Genomic DNA, 15,876 nt, shown 5'->3' with positions numbered 1-15,876 from the left:
TATGGGTTTTATCAAAGCATGGCAGGGAAGCCTTGAGAAATGACAGCTGTATTATCTGTCTTCAGATCGTTCTGAGAGCAACATCAGGAGCAGGCTGGAAACAGTTCAGAAAATAATTTCATATTGAGGGTTTGCTGGGGGCAGAAACGTATAGGGAAAATTGAAATGAAAGAATTAATAACAGTATCAATAACCTTACTACAGCAGCTATCAGATGTGACATGAAAATTACTTGAAAGTTGTCATCTACTGTGTGTTTTATTCCCATCAGGAAGGTTTGAGGGATGAGAGGAGAATCCAAACAAGGCAATTAAGACTGGAGCATGTTATGGAAAGGAGGAATGGCTGCTATGTAGAACTCTTAAATGCATTTTTCCCTGCCAGATGCAGGGGCTGGGCCAAATTCTGATACAGTGGAGCAAATACTGGAGTGCACAGGTTTGTGGAGTGGCAGCAGGGATTGCAGTCTCGGCTATTGTGCACAGGGCAGTCTGTGCAAGATGCCGATTGTTGCAGCAAAAGGCACAATGCAGCTCTTCCTAGAAGCATATCTTAGAGACAGAAGACTCCAGCTCGGGTTTCATACCACCAAAACCTGTGAGTTTTTGAGCAGGATTCAAATTCACTGAAGTCGTTGCAAAGGTTTCCAGTACTTTTTCTGGGCTGTGGACCAATCCTGTTTAGTCCAGTTAGTGTGGGTGTAGGGGATGGCAGACACATCCTACTTTTTTTTTTCCCCTCCCTGTGTATGTTGACTCTGAGCCACTTGTACAAATTTCTTTTTCTCCAGGATGGGTTGACTCGCAGCCAGGAGTTCTCTGTATTTGTCCCAGGCCTTGGGACTCTAGGCCCAAACTGGAACTATCCGCAGCTACTGGAGAAGAGAGCCCAGCACGTAGGTTAAACCACTTACAAATGATGCCACGGCTGAGGCAGCCAAGCTCTATTTCTAAAAGTGACTTAGTTACTTAAGAAGTGAAACTGCACTGAAAAAGTTCTCCTTCCTGAGGTCCAAGTGCTTTCCAGACATTACCTAACTCATCAGGCTGGGATGGGACAGACTATCGTGATCCCATTTGCCAGTTGCAGGTCATTAACGTGCAGAGAAGGAACTTGTTTTCAGACTTTCCCAGAGACAGCAAGTTTCTGTTGCAGTTCACGTTCAAACTTAGCCTACAAATCATCCAGAACTGCCATTGTTTTTTGACCTATATTTAGCTATATTTTTGCTGCATAGCTGGCCAAACCTGCAGTGCTTCCAAGGTAAGAAGTGAAGTTTTCAGTCTCCATTTTGTAAGTTAGCGCTTGTTTTTCTGAGAGCTCCAGAAAACTGGTCAGACAGACCAGCAAAGAAGAGAATCACTTGAGTTGGAAGCACAGCGAGTTGCACCCGGCTGCACAGGGCTAAGAGCCCAGTAGCTGTACAGAGGAGAAAAGTGGTAGGAGTTAAGTTAGTTATTACTTTCTCGTTTGCTGTCACTGCAGCCTGGTGTCTCCTTCCTAATGGAGATAGATATAAACGAAGAGGTGTATGCTTTAGGGTGGAGCCCAGGCTCTGAGCTGAGGAGCAGGCTCTGTCTCTGCTGGAAGAGACATGCTGGGGGCTGCCAAGCAGCTGGGAGCTGGCGGAGAAGCAGTTTGATAGCTGGAGGGAGGTCGGCAGCTGCTGTGCAGCTCAGTCCCGTGCTGAGCTAGTGGCAGGGCCGTGCTCTGCTCTGTCCTGTGCTTGGTCCCCACCAGGAAGCCCTTTCCCCACTGCCCAGGAACCCCTCGGCCCCACGAGGATGGGCTGGCACTCGAGTGGTGATACAGGCAGACTGGTGCCTGAAGCCACGGGAGATCTGTGCTGCTGGACAGCTGGGGTTGCTTGTGTGGTGGGGATGTGCTGCTCTAAAGCAGAACTGGTTAGAGATGGACTTTCTCCATGTCCACTCCTGCTTGTGTAATTTTCTCCTTCCCTTTAGCACAGGAGGAGAAAATGTCTTTCCAAGGGAAAAATGTCAGTGTATTCACTGGTCGTGGTGTGAGCTGGGTCTGCCTGCCAAAATAACCCATGAGCACCCAAAGCAAGAAAAGACCCCTGTAATTCTAGGGCTTTTCTCCCTTTCAGCAGTCTGTTTTCTTCTGCGATGTGTGTTTGATTTGGCTGGGAGTTATTCAAAGGTAGCTTCCAAAGATCAAAGTCAGATCCAGTCCTTACAGCATTCCTGGCTCTGCTGTTCAGTTGATGCAGATATTAATGAGGTGCATTTTATATGGCCTGACATTCATATCTTCTGTTTACTCTAACGAGATTGTTCTGCTGTCCCTCTTGTTTTAATAAGCAACAGAGACTCCAAGATCGTGTTCTACAAAGATATTTTTCCACCTTAGGATTAGCAGGAGCAAAGCTAGGAATGATAGTTTTAACAGGCATAAAACATCAGGATCTTGTCTGATGCCTTCAAAGCAGTGCATTCTTCTCTGCTTCACTTGCTCTGTATTATCATAGGTTTCAAGCTAACACACACATTTCTTGCCCTTTTATCTCTCTAATTGTTTTCACAAGTTCATTAATGATTTTGCAAAAGCTGTAGTGAAACTAAATGACATGCTCATAAACCTTTAAAGGAGAGTATACCAGGCCGGTGATGGGAAAAGTCTCATTAGTCTTTTCAAATCACTCCCAGCAGGTTTTTCTGCAGATTCAAACTTGTTAGGCACATAAATATGCTCCTCTAATTCAATCGGCTGTGCTGATGGTGTGACAACTGGAATTTACTCTGCTTTTAAGCAGCCACTGAGAGAGCTTTGCTAGAGCAGCTGCTCTGAGAGACAGAACCGGGCTGAATTCTGAGGGTTTATTGCACTTTATGGAATATCTTGGACTACTGATGTCATCTGTGCTTTGTTTCTAACATAGTCTTGTGGTAACTCATCAGATAATCACCGGGTTTCTCTCTGAGCTGGGAATGTTGAGGTGATGATGGCATAGGAACCTAAGCCAAGGCTGAAGACGCTTTGGGAGTTCAGTTGGGCCAAGGATTGAGTTCTGTAGGATTAATCTCAAAGTGGTAAGTGAGCTCCTGAGTGGTCTCCACAAAGATAAGTTCTGATGTGTGCATGGCCAAGGGGCTGAGAGAGGAGCTGGGTGTGGGTGAAGGCGGCCACAGCACCCATGGGAAGATGTGCCCTGTGAGAGATGGTTCAAACCTTGGCGACCCATGCCTTGGCCCCAAGGAGAGAAGCACAACGACCTTTCTCACTGGTATTCTTCAGCAGTGCTTTGGGCATGAACAAGTTTCAGTGCAGCAAGAGGTAGGGGAAAGCAAGGAGGGCTGGCCTCGGCATGAAGCAGGGCAGGGAGGAGGAGGAAGAGGAGGGGGCTGGGGTGGGCGTCCAGGTGCAGCGGAGCCACGGGGAACTGAGACCAGAAGGCTGAGTGCTTCTGCCAAGTGCAGGAGACGTCCCAAAGCACTAGAGCAGCACCTATCCCCCCACAACCCCGTCTCAAAGATGTTCTTCCTATGCTGAGATAAAGAATGAAAACGATTTTCCAAGTCTTGAGCTTACTTTCCTTTAAACTAATCTGGTTTGAGGATATTTGTACCTCATAAACCTTAATTGAAGTATTTGATTTCCCTTTTGTATGTGGAGCTAATTTATGTGGCACAATTAAAAGATATTTTATTTGTACAATAGGACCTTGGAACTGGAGGAGGCGATTAAAACACCAGAACAGCCTCTTCTGAAGTCTTAACTTTGCTGAAAGCATAATGATCCTTTGATGTGATGTTCTAGCCAAGCGTTTTTGAAAATAAGCTAACTGTAGGGATGCATTCTAGGTGAATACTTTTCCGTGCAAGCTCTATTTTATGCCTGGCAGTGGAGATCTTGAAAGTGTTTTAATTGGACTAGACAGGGGATCCTAATGTGTGTTTTGGATCGCGCTGCTCAGAGTTACCTGAACGAAGCCAAACTGTTTTGGAGTGTCACTTCAAAGGGGTCTGAAAGCCCTTCGGGCTGTGTTTGTGGTGTCGTCACCTCTCCGTAAAGGCACTCGGCACCAAGCTGGCATTATCATGTTAGAAAGCGAGTAGGCCTCAGTGACATGGAGGAAGAACAACAAACCTCTTTCTCCAAGCAAGCAAAACAAAAATAGCAACCGAGCTGCATCTGGTCTGGCTTGCATTGCTGCATATAGCTTGAGCACAACTGTTATATTCTTGTCCTATACCACCTCTCTCGGAAGAGGGACTTGCTGTAACTATTTCTAAGGCCTCGCTATTTCTGAGAGTTCACAGAAGCTGTAAATAGCTAGTTTGGGTGGTTAGAGCTGACGGCTGTTGTAACCTGCACTGCACGTATCGCAGCCAGGTGCAGCCACCAGTCCTGGCTAGCCCAGGAGACCAGGCACATCTGCTGATGTTTCACCTTGACTCTGCTGAGAAGAGCAAAGCCCTTGCTGGGATTAACTGCTCAGCTGAAATGTCCTGGGCTGGGTGATGCAGGCCTGGAGGTTTAGGATGCTCCTGACCCTGGCACAGGCAGGCTGCACCCCTAAACTGCATCTTCTGCGGGGCGGGGGAGCAGAGAGCTTGGCAGGCTTCTCCTCTTCAGGGCTGCTGTCTGCAGCAGGAGTTGGGCAAGCTGCTTTCCTCTGCTGCAGGGCTGCATGCAGTGTCTGCACCGTGTTGAGTCCCCTCCTCGGCACACCTCGCCCCGGCTGGGAGCTCTGCCCTCGGGGTGAGGCTGATGCCCCGTGGCTGTCCTCTGGGCACATCGCGCCGGGCGGCCTGGGGACACCGAGGATGCCGCTTTGTACTGGAGCCCAATCTCTCTGACATTCCTCTATCAATGATTAATTTCCTCTGATCCTCTTGCTGCAGTGCATTAGACAGTTGAAGCCAAAATGTAAAAGAGCAGCAAAATGCCCCATGGGCCACAAGAGGAACAGGCAAACAGAGAACAGATCAGACCTGGAGTGATTGGCGCTCTGGGCAGAGCGTCCTGCAAGATCAGCTGCCTTTGGGGTTATAAGGCACAGGCATGGTGTGGAGTGAGGAGGGAGGGAGGTCAGGGTTTCCCTGGGATCAGAGATTGAGAACTCAGATTTTTTTTTATGGAAAGGGACATCACAGGAAAGTGCTGGCTTCCATGAGACTCCCCAAGTGAGCTTTGTTGGGGGCCATCCGAAATTGCAGAAATAGGATTCTAAATTTCCATTTTAGAACATTTTACAAATATTCTTAGTTCTATAACAAAGAATTCAGGATAACATGTGAAACTCCTCCATTTGTTGTTTGTTTGCTTGTTTTTGCATGTAAAATTGTAGAAATCTTGACCTTACTTCTTGGGATAAACTGGAGAAGGACCAAGTCTCAATTTTGTTCCCTACTCCAGGACAAAAAATTTTCCACGTATCTATCGGGTCATCCTTATCTGAACGTCACAGTTCAGTCACTTAGCACTTTGGCTATTTTAGCCACTTTTTTAGCATCTATCTCCCATCCATTGTTCTCCATTTCTACAGCAGAGCAATTTTCTCCCCTCACGGCACAGTCGTACTGCTGCTTTCCTATGTGCAAAGTGCTCTGACATCTCTGCATAGGAGGTGCAGCTCAGTGCAAAGTTCTCTGTTACACATGAGAAAATAATTTGCAATTAAGTTATTGGATGAATTCCTCTTTTGTTCTGTCTGAAAATGGCCTGTGAGCAGATTGCTAAATTCTCAAACGATTCATTACAACAAATTGTTTGTGAGTTTCTTGCCTAAATAATTCCTGGTCTGACTAGAACAAACAGTTCACAACGCGTGGCTGGAATTCGTAATTGCCGAGTTCCTTGAGTGGATGGTGCAGGGCAGGAGGTTGGCCACTCACTCTGGACTGCAAGCAGCGGAAGATGTGGTGGAAAACTTGCTGTTGGATCTGTGCTTTAATTCTGAGATGTCTGGTTCAGATCTGAGTGCTCGTTTTCTTGAGGGGTCGAGCCCAAGGAGTTGAGGATAGGTGGTTAAACCTCGCTGTCCGGTGGGTATTTGCAGAGGGGAGGCAGCTGTGTGAGGTAAGGCCGTGTGCTGGGTTTGGGGAGGGCAGCGTTATCCCCACTAAATGATCTCTTTAAAGCTCCCAAATAGTGTGAGTGGGAGGAGATCGGGGGAGCGAAGCTACGGACAATCCTTTGGCTGAGGAGGAAAAGGGAGCAAACCGAGTGCCGTGCCACCAGGACCCGAGGTACGAGGCAGCCCGAGGATGAAGAGGATGGGAAGGTGGCACCGGGGCTGGCCCTGTGCCTTGTGTCTGGTGGCACTCTTGGAGGCAGAGCCCGTGGCTGCCAAATCGCCACCGGCCTGGCCAGCTGGTCAGTGGTACAGGGGCTGGAAAACGGACACGAGCATAGCAGCAAACATCACCGACCGCCAGCAGCTGGAAGGGCTGGGCTCAGTGCTGTGCCCCTGGCAGCCCCCACCGTCATCGCTGCGGTCCCAGTGCCGAGCGCCTCGTGGGCAGCTGTCAGACACTGCCGTCTGCATGCCTCCGCTCGTGGTACTTGGAGACCGCGCAGGATGAAAAAAATGCCAATTTTTACTTTATTGCGTTCTGTTGGTTTCTAGCTGTGGTGGTTTTGTTGCCTGAGCCGGTATAAAGGCTGGCTGGAGCATTTTCTCCTCTGTGCTTTAAGTCTTGCTTTCACACCATTCTTCTTGTTCGGAAGAGCTGTTTGTGGCCCTACTAACACAAAAAGTGGGCACCAGCTAATGAAGGTGGGACTAGTGCTGATTTTCTTGTCTCTGGTCTGACTGTCCCCAACTTGTCCCTGTTAAAACAGACCTGGTCACATACACAACAGTGCTCACTCTGTCCATGTTTTGGCTGTCCTTGTAAACGAGCGCAGCGCTCAGACCAACTGCACTGGCATCAACGATTAGTTCATTCTGTGTTAATAAAAATAAGCTGAGAGCATCAGACGTTACCGTGGCTTTTAGAAGCACCCCGGCGTCCCAGCGCCTATCAGCCTGTCCCTATGGCTGACCTCTGTTCGCTGATCTGCTTCGTGTCTGTGGGATGCTTGCTAAGTCTGGAGCGAGCCAGGAACGGCAGTTGGTGAAACCCAGAAGATTTCTTGCTCCTAAGACGTCTTTGGCTCGGTGGCAGCTTCCGTCTCCGCTGCCTGGCTTGGGAAGCATTGCGGTGGCCGTCCGCGCAGGGTCGGTAGGTGGCAGCGTTGGACCCCGCTGGGCCGGAGCAGCCCCGGAGGTGCTGGAGCTGGGACTGGGCTTCCCTCAGGGCGGATTGGTGGGAAGCGGCAGGCGGCCTGCTGCCTGCTGGGCAGCCTGCGGGAGCAGCTCGGTGGTGCTCTGGGCTGGCCTTCCTGGTGGGAGGAAGGGGCAGTCCTCCTCGGGTGGCTCAGCACCTCCGCTCAGAGCAGGCGGGCAGTGTTAGCTCCACAGAGGTCATCCTCCACGCAGGGCAACCCGCGGAAGCGCCCAGCTGGGGCGTGATGTCTGCTGGTGATTTCTGGGGAGGTCACCTTGGTATTTCCAAGGGGTAGGGAACGTGGAGGTGCTGGGCAGCGCGGTGTGCACGGCAGCGGTGTGCTTTTCTCTGTGAGCCTGGCTCGTTCCCCGTGGCAGCAGCTCTCACGTGTCTGAAATGCGGCGTGGGCTGATGAAGGATGGCTTGTTCTGCCCCTCTGATGAGAGAGCCGCAGCTCCTAAGGGATGGTTCCTGGAAAACTAACCAGCATTGCTGCAAAATGAGGATTTGTGGTTTAATAGTTATCATGGGAGCAGCTCCAGGAATCCCTCTGCTGCGTGGTCGCCCGTCCTGCACGGACTTCTGCCCTCCAGGCAGCACTTTTCTTCCTGCTGCTGGAGCAGGTACTGAGCTCGACGTGGTGCTCAGCTGTCCGTGCACTGTAACGCTGTCAGGGACACTCAGTACTTCGGGGATTTGTGATTGCTGACTTCCACTGACATTTGGAGCAATCTCCCTGGCCGATGTGAGATACTCCTCTGTGCAGGAGAATATAAGAGAGACTGTTGCATTTAATGTATCGGAGTAGTGAGACACAGCAGCGGCTTGCGCTGATTTATTAGGAAGACAGCAGCGCACCATAGCATAGTCTGTAAATATAAGCACAAACAAATGATGCTACCTCCAGCTGTAAATTTCCTCTACAGCTTAACTGTCCAAATTAATAAATGTAGGAATAATGAATTCATTTAAACAACTGGTTCTATCACAAGCTACTCGCCTGTTAAGATGGGGGCACACCTGGGGGCCCTGAGAAGGGTACAAGATGTCAGTGGATGGCAATGTGGGGCAAAACAACATGTCGTTTAGGGTATGGCCTGATGCCCTCAAATCTACTGGAGGGGTTTAGTCCTGTGGAGGTGGAGAAATCTTTGATTTCTGTGTTGCAGCCCCCTGCAGGGGTGTACAGCAGCCTTTTGGAGCTTCTTCTGCATCTTACGGGAAAGGCTTGCTTGGCGTTCCTGGGTGCCACTCCTTGACTTCTCTTTTTAAATGTTTATCAGGCATGAAACTGGTGATTTCTACACTGTAGTGACCAAATGTCTCTCCTATTGGAGACTTGTTCTATTGTTTTCTTGAAATCCGGAAGGTGGGAATAGGGAGAAGTTTCTTTGTATGGATTCCCCAAAAAGAGGTAACACACATCCCTCGTTTTTATAAAGAGCATTAATTCTTACTTGCAGTGAGGCTGGCTGACGGGAGGCAGCGCCGTGTGTCTCTTATCACATCTCGTAGGAAGTTGGATGCAGCCAGCTGGCAAACACCAGCAGCTCTCCTGAGTTCATAGCTCACCCTGTTTGTGTTGACATTTCTGACAAGGAAAGGTAAAGAGTTATCCCAGCTACAACAACCCGTGGGGTCTCGCTCTGCATTTTTCTTCATTTGTCTGAAATTAGAGTCTCGCTAAGCAGGAGCAGCTCATGTGCCAGCGTTTCCCATTGTCACTGCTGGCTGGGGGAGCTGTGCGATGCTGCGGGAGGCAGCACTTATCGCGATCTGGTCCCACTCTGGTGGCCACACAGCTTACCTCTGCCTCTCCTCCCTCTTAAACCCTGCCTTTGTTTTAACCCAGCTGCCCCCAAACCCAGCAGGGAGCTGGTGAGAGGTGCTGTAACCCCCTGAAGAGCAGCGGGCTGTCAGTTGGGGTTGGTTTTATTACTGATTTGATGTTAGCTGGTTGATAACGGGGAGAAACTTCACCTGAAGTCCTGCCTGAGCAAGCGAGATGTTGCTGATGGGCAAGGGCTGCGGTAAAAACACCCTCAGCTCCAACGGAGGAGCTGGTCCTTGCAGGGGGTTCCTTGAACTATCAGAGCCCACTTCAGCTTCAGAAGCATCCACACAGAGCCCTCGACTTGAGCATTATTATTGAAGTCTTTGGGCCTGAGTCTCCTCCCATGCCAGCCTTACCCCAGAGTGCCACTGGAATGACTTTCCTCTTGATTCTTTTACATCAGTGTAATATAAAATTTTGTTCCAACGTGATCCTAGAATGTGCAGCAAAACAAAACACAAAAAGGAGGAGAAACAGGCCCGAACTGGTAGATCTTTCCCAATACAAAATTGGTTTGGGAAACTTTACGTTTATTGCAGTGGTCTTTGGACACAGGGTGTAATGTCAGGTCACTTTGTCCTAGCACATGAAGCCTTACTAAAAATATACAGTGGATATCGGATTGGTATTTTAAATAATGATAAAAGAACTAGAGCTGAGGTCTGAAGAACATTTTTTCAGTTGAAATAGATGCCAGAAGAAAAACTGCTACTTTATTAATCTAAATGTGTTGAATGTATTTCTGATTAAATATTTTGTCCTTTGAATAGCTGCTGTAGTTTACATGGAATATGTCAAGTCGTTGTGTCATTATCTGATGTTCTTTAATAGACTCAGAGTCTTATTTATGGCTCAAATAATAAGATCCTTTTTCTTGCCAATAAGATGATGCCCATACCCTGAGAAGAGCAGTGGTGGCATGCTCTGTCAGTTCACATTTTCCAGTTGCTGAGGGATATCTGTGATTTATGCAGACAGAAAAATAAATACAAGGGAATGTTTTCTTATGGTGTCTTCCTTTTTTTAAAAAAAAAATTATACAATTTGTCGAACAGAGGTTACACCTGTGGAAGGGAAATGTGGTGCTGCAGATCATTGCTAAGAGGAGGTGATGCATGGTGATCAGACATCCTTCTGTACCAGCTCCAGGTCAGGATTTAACAAGTCTCAGGAAGAAACAGGCTGCTGGGTAGATTATTGCAAAGAAATGAAGCCTTTTGTCTGAAGGACTCTCCAAGTCCAGAGCTGGGCAGTGAGTGAAGGTGACTGAAATCTGAGTGGTTTTTGCATCAAATTCATTTGCAGGTTGACATAAAGTCTTAGTACAACAGGAGAAAAAAAATCATACCTATTGCCCATGCCAGTGCTGGAATGTAGAATGTGGTCTGTCTTCACAGAAATATTTGTTTTAAAATTACTTATCAAGACTGATCACCTGATCTCTTTACCTTCTGTGTTTTTTAATTAAAAAAAAAAAAAGAAAACAAAGGCCAAGGAAAACTTCATCTACATTGGTAGAGAATTTGGCTCAAAAATTTTCAGTGACTTGATGACCTTGCATAACCAGAAGGCCAGAAGATGAGAGCCGCCAATTCTGTGTGGAGTAGCCACCAAAGCTGCTATGGGGTGAGTAGGGTACGTCGGGTCAGGCGCTAACTGAATCTGTGTACGCCACGCATGCTGACCTGCACAATCAGAAGAATTAACGAGGGGCAGATCTGCAAGTAACCCAGTCACTGATGGCCCATACAGAGAGCTGTGCTTACGTGCCGCTGGAAAAATGCCTCAGGAAGGCTTCTTTCTCTCTGACTTGATAAGCAAACAAACATATTTTTCCCATCCTTAAGAGTTGACAATTGGCCTTCGCCTTCGCAGAGAAGAGAGTAAATTAAAAATTAAAGGAGCCCCAAATGAGTTCACTCTTTTGCCAGCATCCTATGTTTCCTTAGGCTTGGCTCCAGCACTTACATCGTCTGCACTGTTAATAACAGTGCTTTCCCTTGGAAGTTAGTTACTTCTGTATTCTCCTTCTTCTTAAAAATGTGACCTTTGGCTTTTGACCTTTCATAATCACTATTAATTTGTTCAATGGGAAAAAAATAACAGAAAGGGCAGAAATTATAACCTGCTCTGACTTTAGCCTTTGACCCCAGTACCTTCCCTTTGAGAAGTGCCTCCCGCCATCCCTGGGGATGCTGGCCCCTGCCTGGAGGACAGCTGCCGGCAGCACGTGGCTCTTCACGTGTGCATCCACCGCAGCCTGCAGAGGCAAACAGCCTTCCTCTTGTTTCTCATCAGGCCTTGGTGTCCTGCCCTTCCCGCTGCCTTTTTGACCTGCTATTTGTATTCGGTAGCCACAGGTATCCTCTGGCTCAACCTCCTGCGCCCAGGAGGCCTGGCTGTCACGCTCCACCTGGAGCTTCACCCTTTATCCCAGGCCTGGGGTGCAGCTTCGGTGGTCAAAACCTCAGAGGTGGGCAGTGCAAGACGGTGGTCCTGTGATCAGAGCTGGCCCTAAACCACTTTGTATTGCCTTGTATGTCTTACAGTTTTAGAGCAAAAATACTTTCAAGCTCCAGATAACTGAGTGATAAAAAAGGTTGAAAAACCAGCCTCCCATGGAGCTGTGCTCTGTCACTGCACCTGTCTTGAAGCCCCCAGGTATCCCCCTTCAGAAACACCTTGTATTATAACGTGGTCTGGAGTGAACAAATATTGAAGAGAGAGATGGAGGAAAGAGAAGATCTCTTTCCTCCCAGTTTAGCCATGTATACTGTGAAAGCATCTTCCTCAATGCCCGAAAGCTCTGCTCACCTCTGCCTCGCTGGCTGGCTGAACTCACGCTGCCTGTTTCTCCTTCCAGGATGACAGCCAGGAAATTATTACAGTGCAATTTAAAGACCATAAAATATAAGATGAGCAGATGGCAGGTCGCGTCTCCTCTCCATGAACGGCCTATGTCACCGTGGCACTACTTCAGCGCATGCTGAGCCGCACCCGCAAAGTCCAAACAAGAGCTGTCAGCGGTGGAGATGGCTGTCAGAGCACCGTCCCAGCAGCACAGACCTTACGACTGTGACAAAGAATCTGGGCATTGGCAAGGAGCTTTAGCGACAATGAGCTTTAAATACCTGCTGCTAAGATAATCACAATAATCTGTCTGCCAGCTTTTTCCTAATGTGCATTTTCTAATTCATTGTGGGAGGCAAAATCCTTTGACCGGTGGAATGAAGACGTGGCGCTGTGACTGTAATTTAAATTGTTAAACAACTGGAAGGAGCAGCTATCAACCAGAAATCCTACCCAAAGCAGAATAGCAGCCTTCACAGATTAATTTAAAAAAACAACAACTAGAACTTAGTCTTTTTGTAGAAAGGGATACTTGGTTCTTTGCAAGGGGTCCTCAGTTCTGTGCAAGGGATTAAAAAAGCACCCATCCCAGTTTCAGGATTTGCTGTGGTTCTGTTCCCCTTCTGATCTTTCTGAGTCTACCCTGGGAGTATGGGTTCTTACACTTTTTCTTTTCCTTACCTCTCCATGCACTGCTGTAGTTTGTGGGGATGGGATGCTGAAATAGCCAGTATGATCACTCCAATGTCCCAAACAGGATGTTCTCAGGCAGGTTATTTCTCTTCCATTGGAATGGGAAAAGCAAACAAAGCTCTGTCATGTATTGGTCCTTGCTGCAGCAGTTGAGCTGATCCCCTTATCCTTCCAGCATTAATTGCAAAAAAGCTCTGCTCCTATGCGCAGCACTTTGCTGAAGAAGGCTGTATGTTTCCTATTAATCAACAACACAACTGAGTATACTTGATGCATAGAGACACACCGTGGTGTAGAAACTGTGAATTTTTTCCTATTAGTAGAACAAAAACTGAAGAGGGATCTGGGATATGATATCCAGCTAATAATATGGTAAGGATGTATGTCCTCAAAAAAAACAAAAGAGGGAAGTGCTCTGTCTAAAGGAGCCACTCAGCTCTAACAGCAGGGCCAGCAGGTAACTAGCACGTACTGAAAGAAGCACAGCTACTCAGAATTTCTTATGCAAATTAGTTTCAATTAGTGAAGGCAATTGCTTTTCCTTCTTTCACACCCAAAGCCTCATTTATTTTTTTCCCCCTTCTAAGGTGAGGGAGGGTGAGAGGGAGCAAGGAGCAAACATTCAGCAGTTTTTCAACCTACTGCCAAGCAAAGGGTGGCAGCTCAGGACCTTGGTCCTGCCACTGGTCCCTGCCTTGTGAGTCCACCTCATGCAGCTTTGGATAGTGCATGGACAAACACCTTGCCTTTGTTCCCCCATAGGAGGAATTTGTTGTATTGCCCCCCCTGTTTCCATGTGACTATGTCCACGTCCTGCAGAGGCTGCATTTGGCACCTGTGTTGGCCAACCCTTCCAAGAGATGGATGCTGATGGAGCTGGGAACTGCAGCTCCTGCTCGCCTCTGGAAACGGCCCTTCCAAGGACATTTTCAAGAGGCTTGCATTGCTGCTTGATGTTCAAGCTGAGCAATAAATAGCATTTGAATATCTGCAGCTGCTTTTGGCACCTTTCACTAGTGCAGAAATTCCCCTTGTGATCTGTGGAAAAAATAATCACCAAAAATCCTTTATTTTCTAAGAAACGTTTCTCAGCAAAATGTCACCTTTCATATAGGCTGGCTGAACTTCGCCAGTTGTGCCGTTTATTCAGAAGGGAGCATTCTAGTTTGCACTTTGCATTTCTAAGAATTGAATTTGTTAAATGGAGCACTTTCCACTGACAGAGCAGGAGTCCTGCTAGGTTTTTTTTTTGCAGCTCGAAGCCATTTTTACTTGTATCATGGAGCTTCTGAGCCCTGTTGAATCTGGCTCAGTGTTTCTCAAGGGACGGAGGAAGGATTGCTAATAGCTTTCCAACCCACTTTAGTCTCTCTCTTCATAATGCGAACGCTCAGCAAAACAGACTCGAGCAAGGTCCTTGTCCTAGATGACTTATTTAGCAAAAAGTTAGCAATGCTCTAGTTAGCAAAATCTCTTAACCCCTGTGGATGCGGTGCAAACTTACGGGTATGCTACGGCGGGGCTGTGGCAAAGATAACCTAAGCAATGCCAGGAGAGGAGCAGCGCACTTGTCACGGTTAAACCTTGATGCAGCCATTACCTAACACGTGTACTCAGATGAGCCAGGGAGATAAACGAATATTTTGACCTGAATCAGGAAAATCTGTTATTTCCTCACAGAATCTGAAAGCGATCCCTCTTTTTCTCTCTCACAGACAGACAGAGTTTGCTGTTTTTCAAATAGTAAGTTGATTTTGTCTTTCTAGAAGACCATTTGTTTCTTCTACGTGAAATTTATTACTAGGCGTGTTTTCCACAGCAATCTTATTTCCTGAAAATATATCTCCAAACTTTTGTTCTTCTTTTAAGACTTCTCCCATAGAAGTTGTACACTGTAAGGTCATGCGAAAGGGAGTAGGTACTCGTAAAAACACGTTGCAAATTCTTGCAGACTTGACTTTTTTTAATGCTTTTTCTTATTCCTGTCATACAGTGAAATGAACTGTTAGATGACAGATACTGGACTCTGACAGACATCTCATCTTGTATTGAGGCTAGTGACAGTCTGAAAGAAATTGCTCGTCTGAGTCAACAGCCAGCTCCTCCAATTGTGTTTGTCTGCAGTGCTAATTTCATTTCTTTGCTCAGTTTTCCTGGAATCTGAGCACACACTGACCTGATAAATAACTGAAGCCAGCAATAAAGATAAAGAAAAATTCTACACTCCAGAGGTCAAGTTAGCCTCCAAATCATATTTGCCATAATGGAGAACAAATTCAACACTACCAAAAGTCAAATGAATGTTTAGTCACCTGAGAAAATACCATTATAAGCTGAAATGAGCTCTCATTATTTTTTCCATTTTATTTCTTTAATTTCTCATTGGCTTCTGCTACAAAATTAAAAATAAGGACATCAGTCAGAGGGTACTTCAGAGGCACCCTCAAGGAAGGTGCAAGGTTCTAAGGTAAATTAGGGCTGGTGGCTTTTAAAATGGATGAAATCACTTACGTTAGGCCTTCAGGATGCATATTTTCATTTACTTGATTTATTCCTATTATTTAAGTTCTAATGTGAAGTGACACAGACACTATGGAGCCAGGCTGAGGAGGATCTTTATAGCAAGCTGTCAGGGCAGAAAATCCCATTGTGAAGGGACCTGTTCCTCAGGGCTGTTTGTGAGTGTGCAGCAGCAGAAAGCCAAGCGAATGATTTAAAAAGAAAAAAGAGAAAGAAGGTGGTCAGATGGTGAATTAGGCAGGGAAATTATCCGAGATGCTCTTAGGCACCAAGGCGGTACACAGCCTGGTGCAGAGGGCTGCAGAACTGGGCCGAGGGCAGAATCAGACCTCTTTTTGCTGGTGAGGCAGTGACCTCTCTCTGGAGGTGAGGAGGAGCCCTCAGCCTCTCATCGTGCTCTTTCCACGTGAGCTGCTCCCTTCCTTCTTCACCCAGCCTGTGACTTGTATCCTGCTTACATCTCTGCCTTCTGACGTGCTCCGAGTATGTGAATATAAAGGCTGGTTATTGTCTGATGCATTATTTCTGATAGTCAAACTGGTTTGTTTTGGAGCCCAAAAAGTAGTTAGTAGATATATATATATATATTTATATTGTTGCTAGTCTCATCAGATTACATTCCTGTATCGTGAGTATCTGAAAATGAAGATCCTGGCTAAGGCATCTTGGCAACAGCAAGTCTTTGAACGATATCCTGCCTTCTTGAGAAGTGATGGAAACAACGGGGTCAAATACCACTTT

At 47.0% G+C, this 15,876-nt stretch overlaps 1 long non-coding RNA gene across 3 annotated transcripts in view; it reads left to right on the top strand.

Moving 5' to 3' along the window:
• The window catches only part of LOC121078487, a 157,248-nt gene that overhangs the window by 8,052 nt on the left and 133,320 nt on the right, over positions 1 to 15,876 (top strand). Inside the window, exon 1 of one of the 3 annotated variants that reach the window (XR_005824602.1) lies at positions 4,692 to 7,193. The exons of the other annotated variants lie outside the window; for them this stretch is intronic. This is a non-coding gene — a long non-coding RNA (uncharacterized LOC121078487). Of the gene's footprint in view, positions 1 to 4,691; positions 7,194 to 15,876 lie in introns of those variants that run through there. 3 annotated transcript variants of the gene reach the window in all.

Source organism: Cygnus olor, chromosome 15 (assembly GCF_009769625.2).
Source record: "Cygnus olor isolate bCygOlo1 chromosome 15, bCygOlo1.pri.v2, whole genome shotgun sequence".
Lineage (NCBI taxonomy): Eukaryota > Metazoa > Chordata > Aves > Anseriformes > Anatidae > Cygnus > Cygnus olor.
Note: the sequence above shows the minus strand (reverse complement) of the source record. Positions and strands in the feature narration are given on the sequence as shown.